The 22,338-nt window shown below is 34.4% G+C and overlaps 1 long non-coding RNA gene and 1 pseudogene across 2 annotated transcripts; both read right to left on the bottom strand.

Annotated features, from left to right (window-relative positions):
• Window positions 1-307: 307 nt before the first annotated feature.
• LOC111006209 (uncharacterized) lies at window positions 308-17,475 on the bottom strand. 2 transcript variants are annotated; one of them, XR_002600830.2, is made up of 13 exons: window positions 17,117-17,475; window positions 15,607-15,816; window positions 12,829-12,920; window positions 12,552-12,629; window positions 11,642-11,748; window positions 5,628-11,386; window positions 4,629-5,528; window positions 3,180-3,339; window positions 2,963-3,061; window positions 2,674-2,849; window positions 2,187-2,284; window positions 1,920-2,079; window positions 308-842 (listed from the first exon to the last, which is right to left on the bottom strand). It is a non-coding gene; the product is annotated as an uncharacterized LOC111006209 (long non-coding RNA). The 2 variants fall into 2 exon arrangements; XR_015788689.1 differs by lacking the exons at window positions 308-842; window positions 1,920-2,079; window positions 2,187-2,284; ... (3 more) ...; window positions 4,629-5,528; window positions 15,607-15,816 and having other exon boundaries at window positions 10,567-11,386; window positions 17,117-17,378.
• Window positions 17,476-18,094: 619 nt separating this feature from the next.
• LOC148208044 (cytochrome P450 81Q32 pseudogene) lies at window positions 18,095-20,606 on the bottom strand (annotated as a pseudogene).
• Between the last annotated feature and the right edge of the window lie 1,732 nt (window positions 20,607-22,338).

Here is a 22,338-nt window from a genome sequence, read left to right as displayed (position 1 = left end):
ACACATCGAGGCAGCCAACTTTTAAGGACAACCGACACATCGAGGCAGCCAATTTTTAGGGACAACCGACACATCGAGGCAGCCAATTTTTAGGGACAACCGACACATCCAGACAGCCAATTTTTAGGGACAATCGACACATCCAGGCAACCAATTGATCCTCAGACCAACTTTTGGGGACAGCCAACTTTTAAGGACAACCAACATATCGAAGCAGCCAATTTTTAAGGACAACCAACACATCAAGGTAGCCAATTTTTAGGGACAACCGACACATCGAGGCAACCAATTCGTCCTCTATTTAAAGGCAACCAACTTCAAGGGACAATCGACCATTGGTCTTATATTTCAAGGCAACCAATTTTAAGGGACAACCATTAGTCTTGTATTTCAAGCGAGCAAAACATTAGAGGTTTGACCACATCAATTTAATGAGAAACAAGTATTCCATTGATAAGATTAAAGATACGAAAAAAGGGAAGCCTCCGAGCATGAAGCCACCGAATGCATCACATCCGTGGGAGACCGCGCGATGAACCCTATTGTATTGCATGCAGGATCGGCATGGAACGAAACATGGGCTTCTAGCAAGCACCCCACAAAGGGTGTTCCAATAGAAGGGAACCAACCAAACGCAACGTTCCCATCGCGCAAGGTAATCAATGCAACGAACAGTCGCAACCATTCAAATTGCTTTGAGTAAAGTAAAGTCCAAATAATGAGGAGGTGTTGGCACTGACCGTTTGATGCCTGAGCTTCAAGCCTGTCAACCCACACAACCAAATCACCACTCATGCGTCGTACGTCCAACGACCTCGATCAACGCTCGACTATTTGCATTCCTGCAAGCAGGGCAAGGTGCAAAATCATCAGGCGAAGCCAAGCTCGCAACGTCGTACGCGGTCTAACAACCAACTGACACCTTTTAAATGTTCTTTCTTTATGATGAGAAAGCTCTTTCATCGAATGAGGGAGCGATCGCGAGCGACCTCGTCTTGCTTGAGGCAATCATGCTATGACTCCGCAGGCTTAGTTGTTTCTTATCATCTAAAGTCAACGAAAGGAACAACTAGGTGCAAGCATCGTCAAAGAAATCCTTCCTCAAGTTTGACTCAACGACCCGCTCTCTTCTCCCCCGCCCGATGGAGGTGCATGGGTGTAAATATGAACTAAGAGTGTTGGGTGACTAAGGAACCATTAGTCTTATATTTTGAGGAAACTAATTTTTAGAAATGTCGAGGCAGCAAATATTTAAGGACAATCAACATACCGAGGCAGCCAATTTTTAGGAACAACCGACACATAGATGCAACTTTTAGGGACAACTGACCATTGGTCTTATATTTCGAGGCAGCAAATTTTAAGGGACAACCAACATATCGATGAAACTATTGGCCATATATTTCGAGCCAACCAATTTTTAGGAAAATCCAACATATTAGACAACAAATATTAAGGGAAAACCTACCTATCAAGGCGACGGTAAGAAAGCGAATAATATTTCATGAAAATCAACATGTTGAGAAAGAATCATAATTTTTTTTATAAAAGAGAATTAAGGATAAACATAGGAAAATAAAATTAAACAAAAATGATGAGAAGTATTAATTAAGATAGTGCAACAAAAATTTAACAAGACAGGAACGTAAGTAACAAAAGAGGCAAGACAGGAACGGAAGTAACAAAAGTGGAGATGACGATTTTATATTAAAATGAAAAATAACAGTTTTCAAACTCTTAAAACTTTTGTAAATCAAAAAACGAGTTAAAAGAACTAAAATTAAAAAGGAATGAAGGAAAATAATGAAATGCCTATTAAATAAGACTACAACAAAACTAGTATTAAAGATACTTCATACTTTAGATATAAAAAACATCTAAAATAGAAGCAATAAAGAAGCTATGAGTTGATAACTAACCTGATTGCCATAGGCCACAACCTTCACAGAGTCTGGTAATGAATGAATGAGTTTGGTAATGATTGCCATAGGTCATCATCGAAAAGAATACTTTCCTGGTTCCCCGCCCTATCTGCTACTTTAATGATCTCGACTTGAATGTTTTTTACGTCACCCTCATCTAATAGAATGATTCCTACGTGGTTAGTCATGATTATGAATGAATTTTGCTCCTTAAATGAACATGTAAGTAAAAAAAAAGAATGATCTTATGCAACAATTATTTACCAGAAATGCAGTCGATAAGGGAGACAACAATGCTCTTGATGGAACCAACAGTTACCAGCAATAGAGGTTGTTTTCTCATGGCAGACTGCCCCAATGCCCTATAGAGCAAAGAGAACAATCAATTAAATTTTACAACGAAACTTGAAGAATATACCCTACCTGCGTAATGTGCATGGGAAAGAAATCTGCAAATATAACTTAAGCGGAGGTAGATACAGTCAATATTAATTTTTTCTGTTCTATTATACTACAATAGAAAACCCACAAAAGTTATTATAGAACAGTCAATATTAAACTGCCGCTCCACAATTTTCTTGCAAAAGAGGGATCTTTGAATAATCCATATTAGGATGACAACTTAAATCCAAGTATTTAGTTCCTTACAGTAGTTGTATAGCGACAATAAGAGTACAAAAAATAAAGAAAACTATGAGTGGAGAATACTTGTCATATCCACTTAAGTTACATAGCATCAAAAGTTGCTGACCTGTTAAGTGAGAGACATTGCTAGTATGAAACAGCTGGAAACTTCTGCTCCAGAAAGAGATAAAACAATGTATTCAAGGCACTCAACTCCACTCTTACAGAGAATTTGCTTTAGCGATCCACCTCCACACTTGGAAGACTTCCCTTATGTCAACCTAAATATATCTTCAATAATTGCTGCACAAACAGACAATACAATCGAGATACCTAGTAAGAAATATAATCACTCTATGCCACAGATATGTAGGATGGAAAATTCACAAACCACTTTCCACTGGACTTGTGCCTACCTCGTCAATCCTTGATGATTAATTTCTATGACCCTTCGTTGTTAATGGACATGCATCTTGATTATTGATCAATGTCTCCACTTTCCCCTATGATCAGACCTAAAAAAAAAAAAGAAAAAAAATCAACAAAATAGGAAAGATTGGTTGGGACCAGTATGTTGGAACGTAATCGTAGGCTTTCGAAGTCGTTACAGCCATAAGCAATAGAAACTCGTACGCAAAAATGTTGGAATGAACTCAATAATGCTGATCGTAAATTTGTAGTGCAGGGCTCTTCATCAGCGAACAAGAAAGGGAGTCCGATTTCGCGGCGTTGAAGAATGTCCATGAACAATGGCCGGAAGAATATCTCCAATTCCAGCAATGATCGAAAGAATCTGAACGACGACAGAGAGAAGTTGAGAAGAGGAATAAGGGACCAAAACGAGCGGGAGATCGAGAGGCCAAACGAAACCCTATATATAGGGCTTGCCAGCGTAATTTTGACGCAATGGCTTTGACCGAGTCAGACTTTGACTCTCTGCCAGCTAGCAATCCGTCAAAACAGCGTGAAATTCACTGGCTAACGACCAGTAAGATTTAAATTAATTTTTTATTTATGGCAAACCCTGGGAGAGGAGTGATTAACTAAATTTATTTATTTATTATTATTATTATTATTATTTTCTTTGAGAAAGATTTACTAAAAATTTTGTTTAGTAGACATAAACATTAAATATTTAGGTTTAACCGTCTAAATAAATATTTAGTTTTTTAACTAAAAACTTGTTTTTAATTGATTTTAATGTAGTACTAGTATTGAAAGATTATAAATTTGATTTCTATATATTAAATAATTACAATCAATTAATCCTCCCTAATAATTCTAAATGAAAAATTGATGATTTTAATTGAAAAGTGGAAGTCTAAAAGCATTATTTATTTTTTTCGAAAATACTTTTAAACTACTGGCTCAAAAGTAAAAATTTAAAAGCATAAGAATTAGAATTTTTTGCATGTGTTATCTTTTTTCCAACAATATTTTCCAACAAAAGGAATGATGTAGCAATGATTTATTAGAAATCCATTAATCCAAAATTGTTTCTATAAAGCTGTTTTCTAAGTAAATCATTCTTTGATTAAACAATTGATACAAGATTACGTATTTAGAAGTAAATTGATCGTCATAAATTTAGAATTATTTAAAAGAAAAACAACTTATTTATAATTCTTTTTCAAAAGAACAGGTTGGTTACGTGCATGTACATGATCATCCAGAAGAATAATGAATAAAATAATATTAGTAAAATTCTCAACCTTTAAAATTCTCACCTTCACAAAATGAAAAAAAAATACAAGTAATAAAGATGAGAAAAAAATTATAAATAATGAAGACCACCTATGCAAGAAAATCATTCAAAGCATCCAAAAAAAAATCATTTTTTTCGGTACATGGGAGAGGATTTAAACTCATGACTTTTTGATAAAAAACTGATAAAAAAACTAGTGACAATTACTGCTGAACTAAGATCATGTTGGCAAAAGGTGTCAAAGGTCTCATTCTTATGAGTGTCAAAATACCGATGAAGTGGCCATATAAAACGTATAAAATCGACAAGAAATTGGAGTAAGATGTAACAATTAAGCAACCATCATAGTTACTTAAGTTGAGTATATAAAGACGTACCCAGGGATACAAATGAGAAATAATAAAACCATGCATCCATGGCACTCAACTCCACTCAGCAACCTAACTTATGTCAACGTAAATGTATCTGCACGGGAAACAAAGGTAACCAAAAAATAAAGCATAACAGAGGAAATGAAGAATAACATGGATTATTACCATTCCCATAGTCGCCGAACATAATACAAGCTCTTTGATTTGATTCTCCGTGGCTACAATGAAGTTGTAAAAGCCTTCGAATCCTGCTGTATTGAGCCACAAATCCCAATGACGAAAGCCATGCGAAGTTTATCGTCGTTATTCAACCCAGTCCTCTTGCTCGTCCAAGGTTGTCTCATTAAAAAGGATGGATGAAAAAGAGCAAACGTTAGAGGACAACTTCACTAGATATAGTCTTACTTGTTGTCAAAAGTTTAATGGAAACAAAACATCGATTTTGTTCACATCAAATACTCAAAGCTACTTAAAAAGAGTGCAAATATGCGGCAAACCAAACTTTTCATTCACTTAAAAAACAAGAGATTTAAAGATGATGCAAATTTAAAACAGACGTTTGAGCTTAAAAGATATTTAAGCTTCTCTCCCAAGTGCCAATATATCACACCAAATGCAGCATCCATATATTCCCACTATTCTTGTGGCTAGTATATTATCCCAACTTTTCCAACATCTTAAAAGTAAAAAGAGAAGAGTTGTACAATAACATTCTTGAGCTTAATCGTTCTTATAATTTCTCAATCGAGTTTTACAATACTAAAACATAAATGAAGAGAATATGATAAATTTATTGTAATAAACAAATTTAAAACATTCAAAAGATGAGCTTCCATTTGCATATATAGTATAGTGTTCTCACCCAAGATCGAGACTGCTTCTTCGCGAGTGCACTCGGCTACTCAGCTACACAAGATGAAAACATAAATTGCAAGGATTACAAAGTTGCAAGACAAGATTTCTAACCTATGCTCTCAAAACAAAGATTTACAGACTGTACTGTACCAATTGTTGTAGGATTAGGAATGGCAGTCCTTTTACTGTTGGTCCTTTAAGAGAGTTTTCAATTCCTAAACACCTGTGATGTATAAGAAAATTGCAAAATATTAACAATTGGGTTATTGGTATTATCTATTTCTTAAATCATTTATAAGCCTTATACCAAAACTTGGGGTGGGGAGATGGGGAAGATTCATTCAAAGAAGAGTATGTTTATCCTTTCTTGAAAAGTGAAAAGGTAATATTAAGGCAACAAACGAATATTGGACATCAGTTATATTAGAGAAGAACCAAATGCTTAATAATACCTTGTGAACAATCCACGAACTGGAGATTTACAAGAAGCATACCAGGCTTCACATGTTGCAACTAATAATTAAGATGAACATTCTCAAGGAAAGAATGGAAACCAAAATATGACAATCATGAGACAATGTCATGTATCTTTGATTTCACTGCAATGGAAAAACATCAGCCTTTATTTCCGGGAGAAATAAAACAATGCATCCATGACAGTCAAAGTCCACACTGCTCTTAACTCTGAAGAGAACTTCCTTCAGCAGCCCAACTCCACAGTTGGAAGACTCACCCTTCTGCCAACCAAAATATATGTATATATACTTGCTAAACTGAAATGAAGGGAATGAAGGAAACATCCACCAACGTAAGCTTATAAATAAGTATTTGAAAGTTTATATGAAAGTATATATAGTGAAATAGGTGTTGAATTATGTATATTAAAAATAAACTAATTTTTTTGTTTAAATGATTAACAAAAAACTAATGGGCAAAATTAGAATACTTTTGTGCAAAATTTAGAGGATAAATAAAAAAATTTAAAGAACAAACAAAGTATTTCAAATTGGAGGACCACAGAGAGAAGTACAAAAGTTCAAGGATCATAATAGAAATTAAATTTATAGTCTATAATTCAATAGTAGGCCCAGGCATCAATTCTTAGAATAAAAACTTATCCTCTTATACCCTTTTCGATTACAAGACATAGCTGACTGGCGTTATAAAAATAATAAGACAATTTGATTTGTTAATTTTAATAAAGGGTATAAACTGTATAAGAAGCACAAACCCATATTTTATTCAAATTGAAAAGGACAAACATGTGTGTGTGCATCTATTCTTAGAGTAAAAACTTTTCCTCTTATACCCTTTCTGGTTATAAGACATAGTTGACCATCGTTATAAATATAATAAGACTGTGTGGAAGGATAAACCCATATTTTGTTCAAATTAAAAAGAACATGTGTGTGTGCATCAAAATCAGTCATGACCACGATCCATCTTGATTTCAAGTTCATCTTATGTGCTTTGTGCTTTTGTTAAGCGAATAATTGATACTTGCTATGCAAGCCATGGTCACGATCACCAAGTGCTAAAAGAAGAAGAAAGCAACGTACCAAAAGACAAGCATTTTCAGCAAAATGAAAGTTATTATTGAAACAAAATTGAAATGTAATTCATGCCTAGCAAGCCAGTGGTGAGTAGTTAACAAGGTAAGGGTTTAAAACATACAATGCTAGAATGGATAATCATTTAAAAAGTTTTCAATAAAACGTACTTAGATTTAAACATAAGATACTCCTTCCAAGATCTACCAACCCACAACCGAAAGATGTTTTCCATTGAACTGGATATTATTTCAACCATTAAAAAAGTTCATATTCTCCTGCTAGAACGCTTATCCTATCAAGGCTTAATAAGATCCATAGAAGAATCACAAGACTAACATCAAAGTATTAGTATAATAGAATGCCAACAATCCAAAAGTACATTTCCCTATTCAAATTGGAAAAACAACGCAACAATCACAGGTTTATATGGCTACAAAATTTATCATTAAAAAGAGGAGAAAGATACAAGAGGGCTGACTGAAATCAAGAAAATAAATTTAAGAAAAAAAACAAAAAGAAAGAATTTCCAGCTGGTTAAGAAAACTTTTAAAATGCTAGATAAAGAACAGAGAGAGAGAGAGAGAGAGAGAGAGAGAGTATATTGCATCATAAGAAAAATAATACAGGGCTGATTAAAATCAAGAAGATAAATTTAGGGGAAAAAACAAAAAAGAAAGAATCTCCAACTGGTTAAGAAAACTTTTAAAATGCTAGATAAAGAACAGAGAGAGAGAGAGAGAGAGAGAGAGAGAGAGAGAGAGAGAGCGAAAGTAGATTGCATCATAAGAAAAATAATACAGGGCTGATTAAAATCAAGAAGATAAATTTAGGGGAAAAAACAAAAAAGAAAGAATCTCCAACTGGTTAAGAAAACTTTTAAAATGTTAGATAAAAGATAGAGAGAGAACGAAAGTAGATTGCATCATAAGAAAAATAATACACTCTTTCCTGATTGTAGAAAATTCCTCTACTTCTCTCACTCCAGAACTTCGAAGCAAAAAGATATAAATTGACTCTGCACTTGAAAGGATGAGCTGTGAATGCAATGAGCAAGAGAACTTCACTAGACAAAGGACAAGGCAAGTAGAAGTTGAGTGCCCTAAACAATTGACCCTAGAAACTTCAAGTTTAAATAACAATCAAAAAGATGTAATTAATATTTTCCTAGTTGTTTTATAAATGAAACACCATGAAAAGAAAAGGAGAAATGTTAGAATTCCTTGTACTCAATCGGGAAAAGTAATCTACACGAGAAGGACCCACAAATGTCCAACAACCACCACATCCTACTAAAACCCTCCATTGATTCTGTTGATGATTTCCGACAAGACCAGCATTTTTTGTCGAGCCTCCATCTCTCAAGGATTCAAAATATCTTCTAAAATTTATAAGCCTAAAAAACAAGAAGTGGGAACTAGCTCCTTATGATTTATTTATCATCAACGAGGATGAACAGTGATCTAAGAAAAAAGAACTTTGAGGACTCTCTACACACCATGCATTCTACACCAGCCAGCATAAATTATCGAGAAAAATATGAATAAATTGACAGTATAAGGATCCTGGGGGGAAGAAGTTCTGGAAGATCAAGAGAATGGCATGAAGAAGGAGAAGAAGGATGACGAGAATGGCAAACCTAAAGGATCAATGAGTTGCTCTGTAGACGTTAGGGTTTTAGGTGGGAGAATTTCTGGAAGATGAAGCCAGTCAAATTCAATCGCTATAAAGAAGAAGAGAGGTTATACGATACGTACCGCAAATTAATGCTAGAAACCAAAATGAAATCAAAACAGTAGTAAAAAACTTAGAAAAGTATCGAGAAACAGACAAAGATTCCCGACCTGTGACAATGAACATTGGCCGGAATACTGATCATCATTTTGTAGTGTAGGCCTCTTCATCAGTGAACAAGAAAGGGAGTTCGATTTCGCCGTGTTGAAGAATGCCAATGAACAATTCCCGGAAGCTAACTCCGATTTCTATCAATCATCAGAAGAATATCGCCGCTTTCTAACCCTAACCATTGCCGGAAGAATATCCCCGCTTCCTAACCCTAACCATTGCCGGAAGAATATCGGAAAGCTACATTCTACGGAGAAGGGACCAAACAGAGTGCGAGATCGAGTCGTGGGTGGGCAACTCTATATATAGGGTATGGGTATGCCAGCGTAACTTGGGCGCGATGGTTTTGACCGAGTCAAACTTTCCCTCTTGCCAACTGGCAATTCGTCAAAGCGCGATACTCTGCCAGCTGTATTTTATATTCCTAAAAATTAATAGGAGGGAGAGGAGAGAAATATACTGTTTCATATTATCGTTAATTTCTAAATTAAATTTAATTACTTTAAATTATTACTTATTTATTATCTAAGATGAATTTTTAATTAATTAAAATATTTTTCCACCAGCAAACCTATAAAAGAAACACGTACATTTAACTCTCTAATATTAGTTATCCTACATTTCCTGATACTTTATTTATTTAAGTCATACACATGTTTAACTCTCTATATTTATTTTGAAAAAAAAAATCTCAAATATTTAATATGTATTAAGCTTTAGGCAATTTGTCCTTTGGCTATTTTGTTTCTTCTTTTCTTCCATAGACGGTTTCCTCATAAAAAAATATATATATATATTTAAATTTTTTATGAAGATATGTACAAGTTGATTAGATACTAATCTAAACCACTAAAAAATTCAAGAAAAGAAAAGGTAGTGATAAGTTGAGATAATATATAGTATAAGAGATCAACAGAAGGAGTCCAACTACCAAGATGATCCATCTTGATTTGAAGTTCATAAGTGATACTTGCTATGCAAGCTATGACCACGATCTCCAAGTGCTAAAAAGAGAAGAAAGCAACATACAAAAGACAACTATTTTCAGCAAATGAAAGTTATTATTGAAACAAAATTGAAACTTAACTCACGCCTAGCAAGCCAGTGGTAAGTAGTTAATAAGACAAGGGTTCAAACATAGCCAGTGGTAAGTAGTTAATAAGGCAAGGGTTCAAACATACAAGGTTAGAATGTTATAATCATTTAAAAAAATTTCAATAAACGTAATTAGGTTTAACATAAGATACTCCTTAAAAAGATCTAGCAACCCACAGCCTAAAGATGTTTTCCATTGAACTGAATATTATTTTCTGCCATTTAAAAAGTTCATATACTTCTACAACTTATCCAAACAATGATTAATAAGATCCATATAAGAATCACAACTCACGCCAAAGGAACTAGTTCCTTTATCCATTAAGTAATATAATGCCAGCATCCCAAAAGTACATTTCCCTATTCAAATTGGAAAAACAACGCAACAATCACAGGCTTGTCATGGCTACAAAATTTACAGTATCAACAAAAGAGAGAAGCAACAAACTGATCAAAGTCTCTATCCTTGATTTTTTTTTTTTCTTTTCATTTTAAATGAAATTAAATGCAATAAGAAACGTTTTTGTAAAATAACTTCTCAAACTATTGATGCATAATGAAAATAAGTAACTACTAATTGTTGAAAGAAAAACACAACCTTCTGTCCAAATCAAACAGCAACAGATATTTCATTAAAAAAGTCCAAATGTGCTGCAAAAGACGTACATTTCAATCTCTTGGAAAAACGAGGGATTTCAATATGATGCTAATTGAACAACGATGTTTGAGCTTAAAAGACATTTTACGTTGTCCCCCCAGTGCCGTCAATTATTTTCACACCAAAGATCGAGAACAATGGTCGGACCATACCCATTGCTTGTGGTGAAGGATCCCCACCTGTGATTGCACTTAGCATAATGATCGTCATTTTGTAATTTAGCCTCAATTTGATTCCCGTTCTATCACCAAAGCAACAAGGAATTATTTTGTATTTTTACCATAATCTGCATACCAAATGTTCATGATCCAGAATGAGAAGTATTGCCTAACTTGCAACATTTTTTAGTCTAGCAACTCGTGAGATATTTGGTGCACCAAATAGGTTGCTCCAATTATTTATTCACCCATGGCCATAGGCTTCTTCACCAGTATCTTCCATCTCCCAAGTCACACATGAGACCTCACATATAACAGAAATTGATATTCATGATAGTTCTCTCCGGAAAAAAGTTAAATGATCAAGAAGATAACCAAGAAAATCTCTATTTGCCAAACCCCAGTACTTCACATGGTTAGTAAATCTAAACTAGCTATTAAAAATAAAACCTTTTGTCTTTACATATTTTATACAAAAAAAGATTAATGGTTGATTACCTTAGCATTTACGACCCAAACAACTTGGCTTCAAGCAACCTTAAATGCTGACACGTTGCTACCCAGCATCCTTTCTATGGCTTGCGTAGCCCATCAAATCTTGCTCTGCATCAATGGTATATAAGAATTTACAAAGTAACGTAAATCAAGTAATAGATAGAAGAGAAAATTATATGGTAAAAAATAATCTATGCTTAATTAGCTGACAGATAAAATAAAAAACGTTTGTTGTATGTTACTCCGAAAGAATCAAGTATTGAGGCAGTATCAAATATCAACACTATTATCATAGCCATCGGAAACTATAAATTGTATACTTCCACCCTAACATCTAGTCACACTCAATAGGAATGCAACTACCTTCCAGCAGAGCAGCACCAAAACCAATAATCTTTTGCTTTGGAAACTCAATCTTCAAGCTTCCCCTGTGTTCTCTACATTCTGGAAATTACAACTCCTGCTGATCCCTGAAGAAAATTTGACATTGCATTGTGAGTGCTTGATGATCATGGTACATTGGGTTGAGCGACAAAATATAGCTTTTCGAACCACAATGCCACTGTGTAGATTGGAAATTTTGCCAATCGATATTACACCATGACATTCTAAACATAAATAGTAAAGCTCACAATTCTGAAATAAATTGGTAGATCAACAAAATAATACAATAACATGGAACTACAAGAAAGTCAAACTTTGATAGGAAACATGTTTCATTGATAGTTTATAATACATAAAGAGGACCAAAAAAGAAAACAAGAAAGAATATAACGTAGATCAATCTAATCGCTGAATTTACTTTGATGTGAGTAATGGATCACATAAAACAGAGTCCAGCAACACGTCAGATATATAATGCACCAAGGAGGTTACTCCAATAATTAATTAACCCATGGCCAAAGGCTTTTTCGACAGTATCTTCCTTCATCCAAATCACGAGATCTCACATATGATTGAAATTGATATTGATAATAGTTCTCCACGAAAAAAGGCTCAATGTTCAAGAAGATAACCATGAAAATCTATATTTGCCAAAATACTATTTCTCATGGTTAAATTTAGAAACTATCAATACAAAGTTATTTTGTAATAAATCTAAATTTTGAGAATCGATGTTACAGCATCACATTCAAAACAACAAATACTACCAGGAAGACCAGCAGTTAAATTCTACACTAGCCACCATAAAATTTCGAGAAAGATATACATAAATTGACAACATAAAAATGTAAACAGCTAAAAGTTCAGGAAATGAAGAGGCCATACATACCTGCGGAGACCATGAAGGAGAAAGAGAAAAGTTCAACCAGTTGCTCTGTAGAGATTACTGCGTTTTGTGGGAGAAACCCTGGAAGATCAAGCCGGTCAAATTCCGTCGTTGCAAAGAACATTCACAATATGATGGAAAAGACGGAGAGAGATGTATTAGAAAAATATGAAACCAAGGAAAGAAACGGGAAGAGAACGAAATCAAAATAGTGGTGAAAACTGAAAAGCTTAGTGAACGCAAAGAATCTTGAGAAACAATAATCAGACTATGCCTGTACCTGTTGCTCCTGGTGAACGATCCCAGCCTGTGATAGAACCCGAACATTGAATAACGATCACCATCTTGTAGTGTTTGCATCGATCAGCAAAACTGAAAATTCGTTGAGCCAAACACCCCCTTAAAATTCACCCCGTGAAACAAAACCTACAATCCAGACAAGTGTTTTCCTCTCTTGCTAAAACACCTTATCGAAAAGTACTTTAGACTATCCAAATTACTTTTATCATTTTTCTAAATCACTTCTACTTCATTATCAAACTTTTTTTTTCTCTTTTGAAAAGTTCATTATCAAACGTATTTGAAATAGATTTTGATAGTCCTTACTAGAATGACTCAAGTGATTTTAGAAAATGACAAATCACTCTCCAAACATTTATCTAAAACCACTATTAATACGTGCAGTGTTTCAAAAGTTGAATGCTGTCACATTTCGCTGGTTATTCCATTTCTTTTAAATAAAAAAAATAAGATTACGCGTCCATGATTCCTGCAGCATGTGTGAGCTAAATCTAACTGCCCAAATTACGAGCTTCCTTTTTAATTTCAAAATTTAGGATCACATTCCGGTGGAAGTGATTGAATCCATATTCTCATTCTTTTTGTAATTATTTGGGTAAATATTTAAAAGACTAGAGCCTTCATGACTCCAACTCTCACCAAATTAACATCTATAAGATATATACACAAAAAATATTATTAGCATAAAGCTTATAAACAATATAAATTAAATATGATATCAATATACATAATACATTTGTCTAATATACATATTTACTTGTATAATTATTTGTACAGTCTATATTATCAAATGTCTTATCTTATGATATTGTTTCCATCACGATTTTTCTAATCATTCATGCATACGATAAAAGTTTACTATTATCGATAAAAAAAAAAGTTTACCTTATTATAAACTATCAATAAAACATAATCAATAAACATTAAACTTTAATTTCCTAATTCAAATAATTTTCATGATTTTGTTAGATATGATGGTTAAAAAGTGATGAATTATGAACTAATTAAGCTACAATTAAAATCTTATTTACCAATTCAAAAAAAATTTATCACCATCTACAATTTTTGTGATTTTTCTCAAAATATGTCGACACGTCTGTAAGTCGGGACCTAGATATTTCTATCGACGTCAACATTTCAAACCTTGATTATGTAAACTAATGCAAAGTTCGGCTCCACATTAATACGAGTGATTTCTACTTATCCTTAAGTAAACCAACTAATAAGAGAAATATATGATTAACTTATTAAACTACCCTGGTGCAACGCTGCAACCAAAGTCTGCAAGCCTAGGTTCTAGTTACCCCAACTACTCTTTTGCTTAAAAATACTCTAAGTAAACCAACAAGGAAAAAAACGTGGTTGGAAATGGATGCCCTTACTTGCAATTCTAATTGTCATCCCAACCAATGTTAAGTTAACAAAGTTATAATACTATTTTAGTCCCACTCTTATACAGAAGCTGGAGAGAAGCCTAAAAGATAAAAGGGAATTTCGGCAGAAGAGAACAAAATGTTGGGTGCCAACATTTGAAACCAGAAAAAGAAAACTTCAGGAGGAAGGAACTGCGGAGAAGAAATGGACAAATTACTCTACCCTCCTTCCAATTGCTACTTCCTTAAATATCAGCTCAAAAGCACAACAAAATTCCAAAATCGTACACAATTGAGTCTGAGAGACCATATAGGGTAGTAGAGGGAAGTGCAAAAGATAAAACATTTTCAGGATGATTCAGTTCGTCCATGCGATTACTTGGTAAGTAAGCCCTAACAAGTAATTACTTGGTAAGTAAGCCCTAACAAGTAATAACCGCAAACTTGCAAGTGTTTAAAGAATAAAAAAAGCACCCAAAAGAAGATAGACCTTTTTCATCAAAACAAAAGCTAACGATGAATCTGAAAAAGCAGAGCTAGGAATTTCATGACACGGAAGAAAACTAGAGTACAATTTTGAATGTTTAACATACTCAGAAGCCTAAAGGTGTTACACACTGCTGCAGAACTTATCCTTCAGGATTTGAATAATCCATATTAGGATGACAACTTAAATCAAAGTACTAGTTCCTTTCTCCACGAAGTCAATGGCAATTACAGGAGTTGTATAGCGACAATAAGAGTACATAACATACAAAAGACAACCATCTTCAACAAAATGGAAGTTATTATTGAAACAAAATTGAAATTTAACTCACACCTAGCAAGCCAGTGGTAAGTAATGAGGTAAGGGTTTCAATAAAAGTTTACATACAAGGCTAGAATGTTTTAATAATTTTTAAAGTTTTCAATAAAAAATACTTAGATTTAAACATAAGACACTCCTTCCAAAGATCTAGCAACCCACAGCCTAAAGATGTTTTCCATTGAACTAAATATTATTTCTACCATTTAAAAAGTTCATATATACTACTGCTAAAACTTATCCTAACGAGGGTTAATAAGATCCATAGAAGAATCACAACTATCAAAGTATTGGTTCTTTTATCTATTAAGTAATATAATGCCAATGCCCCAAAAGTACATTTCCCTGTTTAAATTGGGAAAACAACGCAACAATCACAGGCTTGTTATGACAAAATTTACAGTATCAACAAAAAAGAAAAGAAACAAACTGACCAAAGTCTCTATCTTTGATTTTTTTTTCTTTTCATTTTCAATGAAATAAAATGCAATAAGAAACATTTTTGTAAAATAACTTCTCAAACTATTGATGCATAATGAAAATAGGAATGAAAAGCATATGATGAATTTATTTTACATACCGAATTTAACATACTTTTAATGAGCTTCCATTTGAATATATAATGTTCTCACCCAAGATTGAGACTGCTTCTTCACGAGTGAAAACGTAATATTAAGGCAACAAATGATCAGTAGCGGCCATGAATTCTATTAGAGAAGAACCATGCTTAAAACCCTTTGAACAATCCACCAACTACAGACAATCCAAGAAGCACATCAGGCTTGTGAACCTAATATAAACATTCCCAAGGAAATAGTAGAGCATCAAAATATGACCATATAGGGATAATACAATAATGTCATGTGTCTTTGATTTCAATTAAATTGCAAAACATCAACCTCCAATTTAAATTAAAGCTTTGAATGCTATGGAAACATCGAGTACCAGTAAATTTCAAATTTAATCTTAAGAGTGCTTGGTTTATTTCATAAGTCGAATACATTGTAGAAACAAAAGCTTTCATTAAAAAGAGGAGAAAGATAAAAGAGGGCTGACTGAAATCAAGAAGATAAAATTTAGGGAAAAAAAAAACAGAAAAGAAAGAATCTCCAATTGGTTAAAGAAGACTTGTAAAATGTTAGATAAAAGACAGAGAGAGAGAGCGAAAATAGATTGCATCATAAGAAAACTAATACATTCTTTCCTGACTGTAGAAAATTCCTCTATTTCTATCTCTCCAGAGCTTCGAAGGGAAAAGATATAACTGACTCTGCACTTGAAAGGATGAGCTGTGAGTGCAATAAGCAAGAGAACTTCACTAGACATAGGACAAGGCAAGTAGAAGTTGAGTGCCCGAAACAATTGAACCTAGAAACTTCAAGTTTAAATAACAATCAAAAAGATATAATTACTATCTTCCTAGTTGTTTCCATAAATGGAACAACATGAAAAGAAAAAGAGAAATGTTAGAATTCCTTGTATTCAATTGGGAAAAGTAATCTACACGAGAAGGACTAAGGAGCCACAAATATCCAACAACCACCACATCCTAAAATCACTCTCCTGATATGTTGATGATTTTCGACAAGACCAGCATTTTTTTTGTCAAGCCTCCATCTCTATATCGTTCAGAAGATCTTATGAAATTCATGATCCTACAACAAGAGGTGGGAACTGGCTGACTGGCTCCTTATGGTTTACTTATTATCAGCGAGGTTGGAGAGTGATCTAAGAAAAAAGAGCTTTGAGGACTCTTTACACACCATGCATTCTACATTAGTCACCATAAATTATCGAGAAAAATAAGAATAAATTAACAACATAAGAATCCTGGGGGAACCATGAAGAAGGCGAAGAAGGATGACGAGAATGGCAAATCTAAAGGATCAATGAGTTGCTCTGTAGACGTTAGGGGTTTAGGTGGAAGAAGTTCTGGAAGATCAAGCCAGCCAAATTCAATCATTATAAAGAAGAAGAGAGGTTATACGATACCTACACAAATCAATGCAAGAAATCAAAATGAAATCAAAATAGTAGAGAAAAAACTTTAAAAAATAAGGAGAAATAACGATCGGACGAAGAATCCCGACCTGTGCCAATGAACAATGGCCGGAATACTGATCATCATTTTGTAGTGTAGGCCTCTTCATCAGTGAACAAGAAAGGGAGTTCGATCTCGCCGAGTTGAAGAATGCCAATGAACAATGGCCGGAAGCTGTCGCCAGTTACCAACAATCATCAGAAGAATATTGCCGCTTCCTAGCCCTAACCATGGTCGGAAGAATATCGACACAGAGAAGTTATGAACAGAGAAGGGACCAAACAGAGTGCGAAATGAAGCCGGGGAGGGCAACCCTATATAGGGTATGGTATGCCAGCGTAACTTGGACGCAATGGCTTTGACCGAGTCAAACTTGCCATCTTTGCCAGCTGGCAATCCGTCAAAGCGTGACTCTTTGCCAGCTGGATTTTTATTCCTAAAAATAATAGGAGGAAGAGGAGAGAAATATACTCTTTAATTTATAGTTAATCTCTCTAGATTAATTTTAATTACTTTAAATTATTGCTTATTTATTATCTAAGATGAATCTTTTTATTAACTAAAATATTTTTCCACCAGCAAACCTATAAAGCAAACACATACGTTTACCTCTCTGATATTAATTATCCTACATTTCCTAATACATATATTTAAGTCATAGATGTCTAACTTTCTAATATTTATTTTGAAAAAAAAAAAGAAACTCTCAAATATTTAATATATATTCACGCTTTAGACAATTTTCATATCCCTGGGCTATTTTGTTTCTTCTTTTCTCCAATAAAATATTTCTGTATATATATATTATGTTCCATACTAACCTGTTTAAATAAGATATGTACAAGTCGATTAGATATTAATCTACACAATTAAAAGATTAAAAAACAGAAGAGATCTTACATATCCTAATAAGTTGACTTATATTATGTTCCATACTAACCTGCTTAAATAAGATATGTACAAGTCGATTAGATATTAATCTAAACAATTAAAAGATTAAAAAACAGAAGAGATCTTACATGTCCTAATAAGTTGACTTATATTATGTTCCATACTAATCTGCTTAAATAAGATATGTACAAGTCGATTAGATATTAATCTAAACAATTAAAAGATTAAAAAACAGAAGAGATCTTACATGTCCTAATAAGTTGACTTATATTATGTTCCATACTAACCTGCTTAAATAAGATATGTACAAGTCGATTAGATATTAATCTAAACAATTAAAAGATTAAAAAACAGAAGAGATCTTACATATCCTGATAAGTTGACTTAGTATAGTATAAGACGACAATAGAAACATGCAAACTATCAAGATGATGCATCTTGATTTTAAAATCATCTCTGTTTTGTTAAGCGAATAAGTGATACTTGCTGCGCCAGCCATGACCACGGTCTCCAAATATTAAAAGAATGTTAAAAAAATAATAAAGCACCATACAAAAGACAATCATTTTCAACAAAATGGAAGTTATTATTGAAACAAAATTGAAATTTAACTCACGCCTAGCACCATACAAAAGAGAGCGAGGGATGAGAGGTGGGGAAATGCAAATCCTATATATATGGCAAAGTCATGGCATGGTAACTTGGATGCAAATTCATTACTACCTAATCAGTGGCTCAAGTGGCTTAAGTGTTAACTAGTTTTTTTTTTAATTTTATTTTAGGAGGGCTCGAACCTGGATCTTGGGTGTCGCCTTTTGTCACTGCGCCAATACCCGAAGGTGCACTCAAGTGTTAACTAGTTGAGATCATATTGATTTTTTTTAGTATCTCGGAATAAACTGCGTGCCTGCTTTCATTTATCACGAGGAAATTCCCAGAAAATTTTAAATTCACGTGTGAAGCAAAGTAATTTATTAAGCACAGTATATTTTCGTTAATTTTATTAGATTTGGTGTAAAGTATTTAAGATTATTTAATGTGGAACAAGGCAGATACATCCAAAAAGCAAATGTACAAGGAATGTCTAAACTAAGGTTACATACGGCGGCGGAGAATTGGGCTGGGCCTGAATTTTGCTTGCAAAGGATGGGCCTCGGACATGGTGAGGCCTGTTCCCTCGGCCATGTCCACCATTTCCTCTCCAATTCTGTCCCACTCAAAGCACTGAATCAGCGACCCCACTACCAGCCCCACCACTTTCACGGCCAACGCCTCCCCGGGGCACCCCCTCCTCCCCGCCCCAAACGGCACATATCTCAACCCATCTCCGCCGCCCGCTGCCGCCTCCAAGAATCTATCCGGCCTGAACGCCGGCGGCTCCTCCCAGTTTCCGCCGTCGTTGTGGATCGCCCACGCGTTCACCAGTAACATGGTGCCACGTGGGATGTGGTACCCACCCACAGTACAATCCTCCGACGATTCGTGGGAATCAGTAAGGGCCCCACCGGGTACATCCGCAGCGTCTCCTTTATAACGCACTGCAGATACGGAAGCCTTTCCAAATCAACGCTTCCCTCCGATCATCGTCATCATTACGTTAAGCATGAACTCGAAGAGCACTGTTCTGACGTCCACGATCTGATCTGATTTCTGGTGGAGGCTGTGGAGTAGGGAATGGACCTCGTCGGCGCGTGTGGAGGAGAGAGATTGGAGATTAGTGGAGGAGAGGAGATGAAGGGAGGCGATTCGACGGAGGTTGCGCCAGTGATCGCCATAAGAAGTCCAAACAAGAGAAGTGTAGTGATGGCCTAAATGTTTACCGGCGTAAGGCGGGGGCGGTTAGCGAAAATGACGTCGTTTTTGGTGAGACATTGGTCAGCGGCGGAAGGGGAAGAGGCGAGGAGGACTGGACGAGAGCCGAAGCGGAGGAGGAGAACAGGGCCGTATTGGTCGGAAATTTTGGCCAAAGTCCGGTGGAGGGGCGGCTTGAGGAGGTGGAGATGGCCGACAAAGGGGAGGGCTGCGAAAGGGGATGGCGGGCGCTTCCGAATCTTACTGAGAAGACGACGAATCGAGACGAAAAGGAGGTAGAAGAAGAAAAAACATTGCAAAATAATGGATCCTATTTTCATTGGCTTGAAGTAGGTGGTGTGTTTCCATGTACATAAGTTACTTCATTTTAAATATATGATTTCATCTCTCTTTTGTGATGTCAAACATTTCACGTTGTTGAGGACAAAATTCATCGGAAGAAAGTCAAATATCTTCCTTATATAATTGGATGATATAACTAAATAGATGAAGATGTATGGTAAATATACAAGGGTATATAGAGTGGATAGATGGTTAAAAATTTTATCTCTTCTTTTATACATTCTTCTTTGTTTGTTAGTTGTCTAAATTTATGTTAAATTTTTTTAATCCTTTTTTTATTAATTTTTAGTAATCATTTAGAAACCCATAAGCCTGGAGAGTAAGGGTAGTTCTGGTTGGTGATCCATGGTATATAGATACACGATAACCTTGTCCTTGACTACTCACATCCGTCCCTCGATGGTGTTATTAATTAATTCATATTTATTGTTTTAATTAGTCTTAATAAATTTTAATTATTGCATTTATTATTATTATTATTATTATTATTATTATTATTATTATTATTTAGAACAATACATTTATTATTAATATTAATCTTTATGAGTAATTTAATATATATTTTTTTAAAATATACATGTACCTGTAAAATGTATATTTATATATATTTGAAAGAAGTAGTTTTTTTATAGATATATCTAACGCAAAAAAGTGCTTTCCTCGATAATTATAATATATTAAATAACATTAATTTTAATTTATAATTGATATTAAATAGATGATTAACATTATATTTAATATCTCAAATATGTAAATCCAAGATGTTTAACATCCACCCCGTGGAACAAAACCTACAATCCAAAAAAGTGCTTTCCTCGAAATATCAGTCAACATTGATATGTTTGTAAAATCGGAACCTCGACATTTTCGTTGACATCGACATTTCAAACCTTGATTATGTAATCTAATGCAAAGTTCGGTTCACATTAATACAAGTAATTTCTACTTATCCTTAAGTTAACCAACTAATAAGAGAAATATATGATTAACTTGCTAAACCAATCTGGTGCAACGCTGCAACCAAACTCTGCAAGCCTAAGTTCCGGTTACCCCCAACTACTCTTGCTTAAAAAAACTCCCAAGGAAAAAACAGCTGTTGGAAATGGATGTCCTTCTTTGTAATTATTCTTTTTATTTATTTTTTTATATCTGTGTATCCGAACCAACTTGTGTACCTCGACTATATTTGATTAGACAAGGAGACTCGTAGGATATTAAATCCTAGGTAGATGGCCATCCCAAGCAAGGTTAAGTTAACAAAGTTATAATTCTATTTAACCCACGGTTATCTTCTCGTCATACCTAGCAGCCCATGTGTGTTGTAAATTGTAATTAATAAGATATTCCTTCCAAAACCTTCGAAGGTTTTAAACATATGTTTCATTTCCTCCCTTAAACTAAAAATTAAGGATGAATCTGAAAAAGCAGAGCTAGGAATTTCATGACACAGAAGAAAACTAGAGTACATTTTTGAATGTGAGAAGCCTAAAGGTGTTACACACTGCTGCAGAACTTATCCTTCAGGATTTGAATAATCCACATTAGGACGACAACTTAAATCAAAGTATTAGTTCCTTTCTCCACGAAGTCAATGGCATTTACAGGAGTTGTATACCGACAATAAGAGTACAAAAAATAAAGAAAACTAGGTTACAAAGCATCAAAAGTTGCTGACCTGTTAAGAGAATTTGCTTTAGCGATCCAACTCCACACTTGGAAGACTTCCCTTATGTCAACCTTAATATATCTTTAATAATTGCTGCACAAGAAACAAAGTAAGACAAAGACAAAAATATCTTCAACCTTGAGCCTTACATGGAATCTCTCTCCCCCTAAAACCCTATCCATATCCTTGAGCAATCCAACTCCACTCTTTCAGAATCTGTCTTACATAAACCTAAATATATCTCCCAGTAACTTGCGTGAAAGAAACAAAAGAAATCGAAAACAGAGAGAAATACACTATGCAGGAATGAAACAGACCAGGGGAGGATAAAAACACTGAATCTGTGGCCCCGGGGTCCTGAATTGTAAAAGAATCGTAATTACCCTCTTTCTATTTTATTCCAAGTCAACAGCACTTTATTAACTCCTTTGATTAGGATCATTTTTGTTTCAAAACAGAAAAGAAAACATACTTCCTTTTTCAGTTGATAAACAACGAATCTGGGTTCAAGTAGATGAAAATGCATTTATTCATTCATAAAACCTCATTTTCTTATAGCG

The sequence above is a fragment of the Momordica charantia genome (genome assembly GCF_013281855.1).
Source record: "Momordica charantia cultivar OHB3-1 chromosome 11 unlocalized genomic scaffold, Mcharantia_2.0 BLBB01000011.1, whole genome shotgun sequence".
Taxonomy (NCBI): Eukaryota; Viridiplantae; Streptophyta; class Magnoliopsida; order Cucurbitales; family Cucurbitaceae; genus Momordica; species Momordica charantia.
Note: the sequence above shows the minus strand (reverse complement) of the source record. Positions and strands in the feature narration are given on the sequence as shown.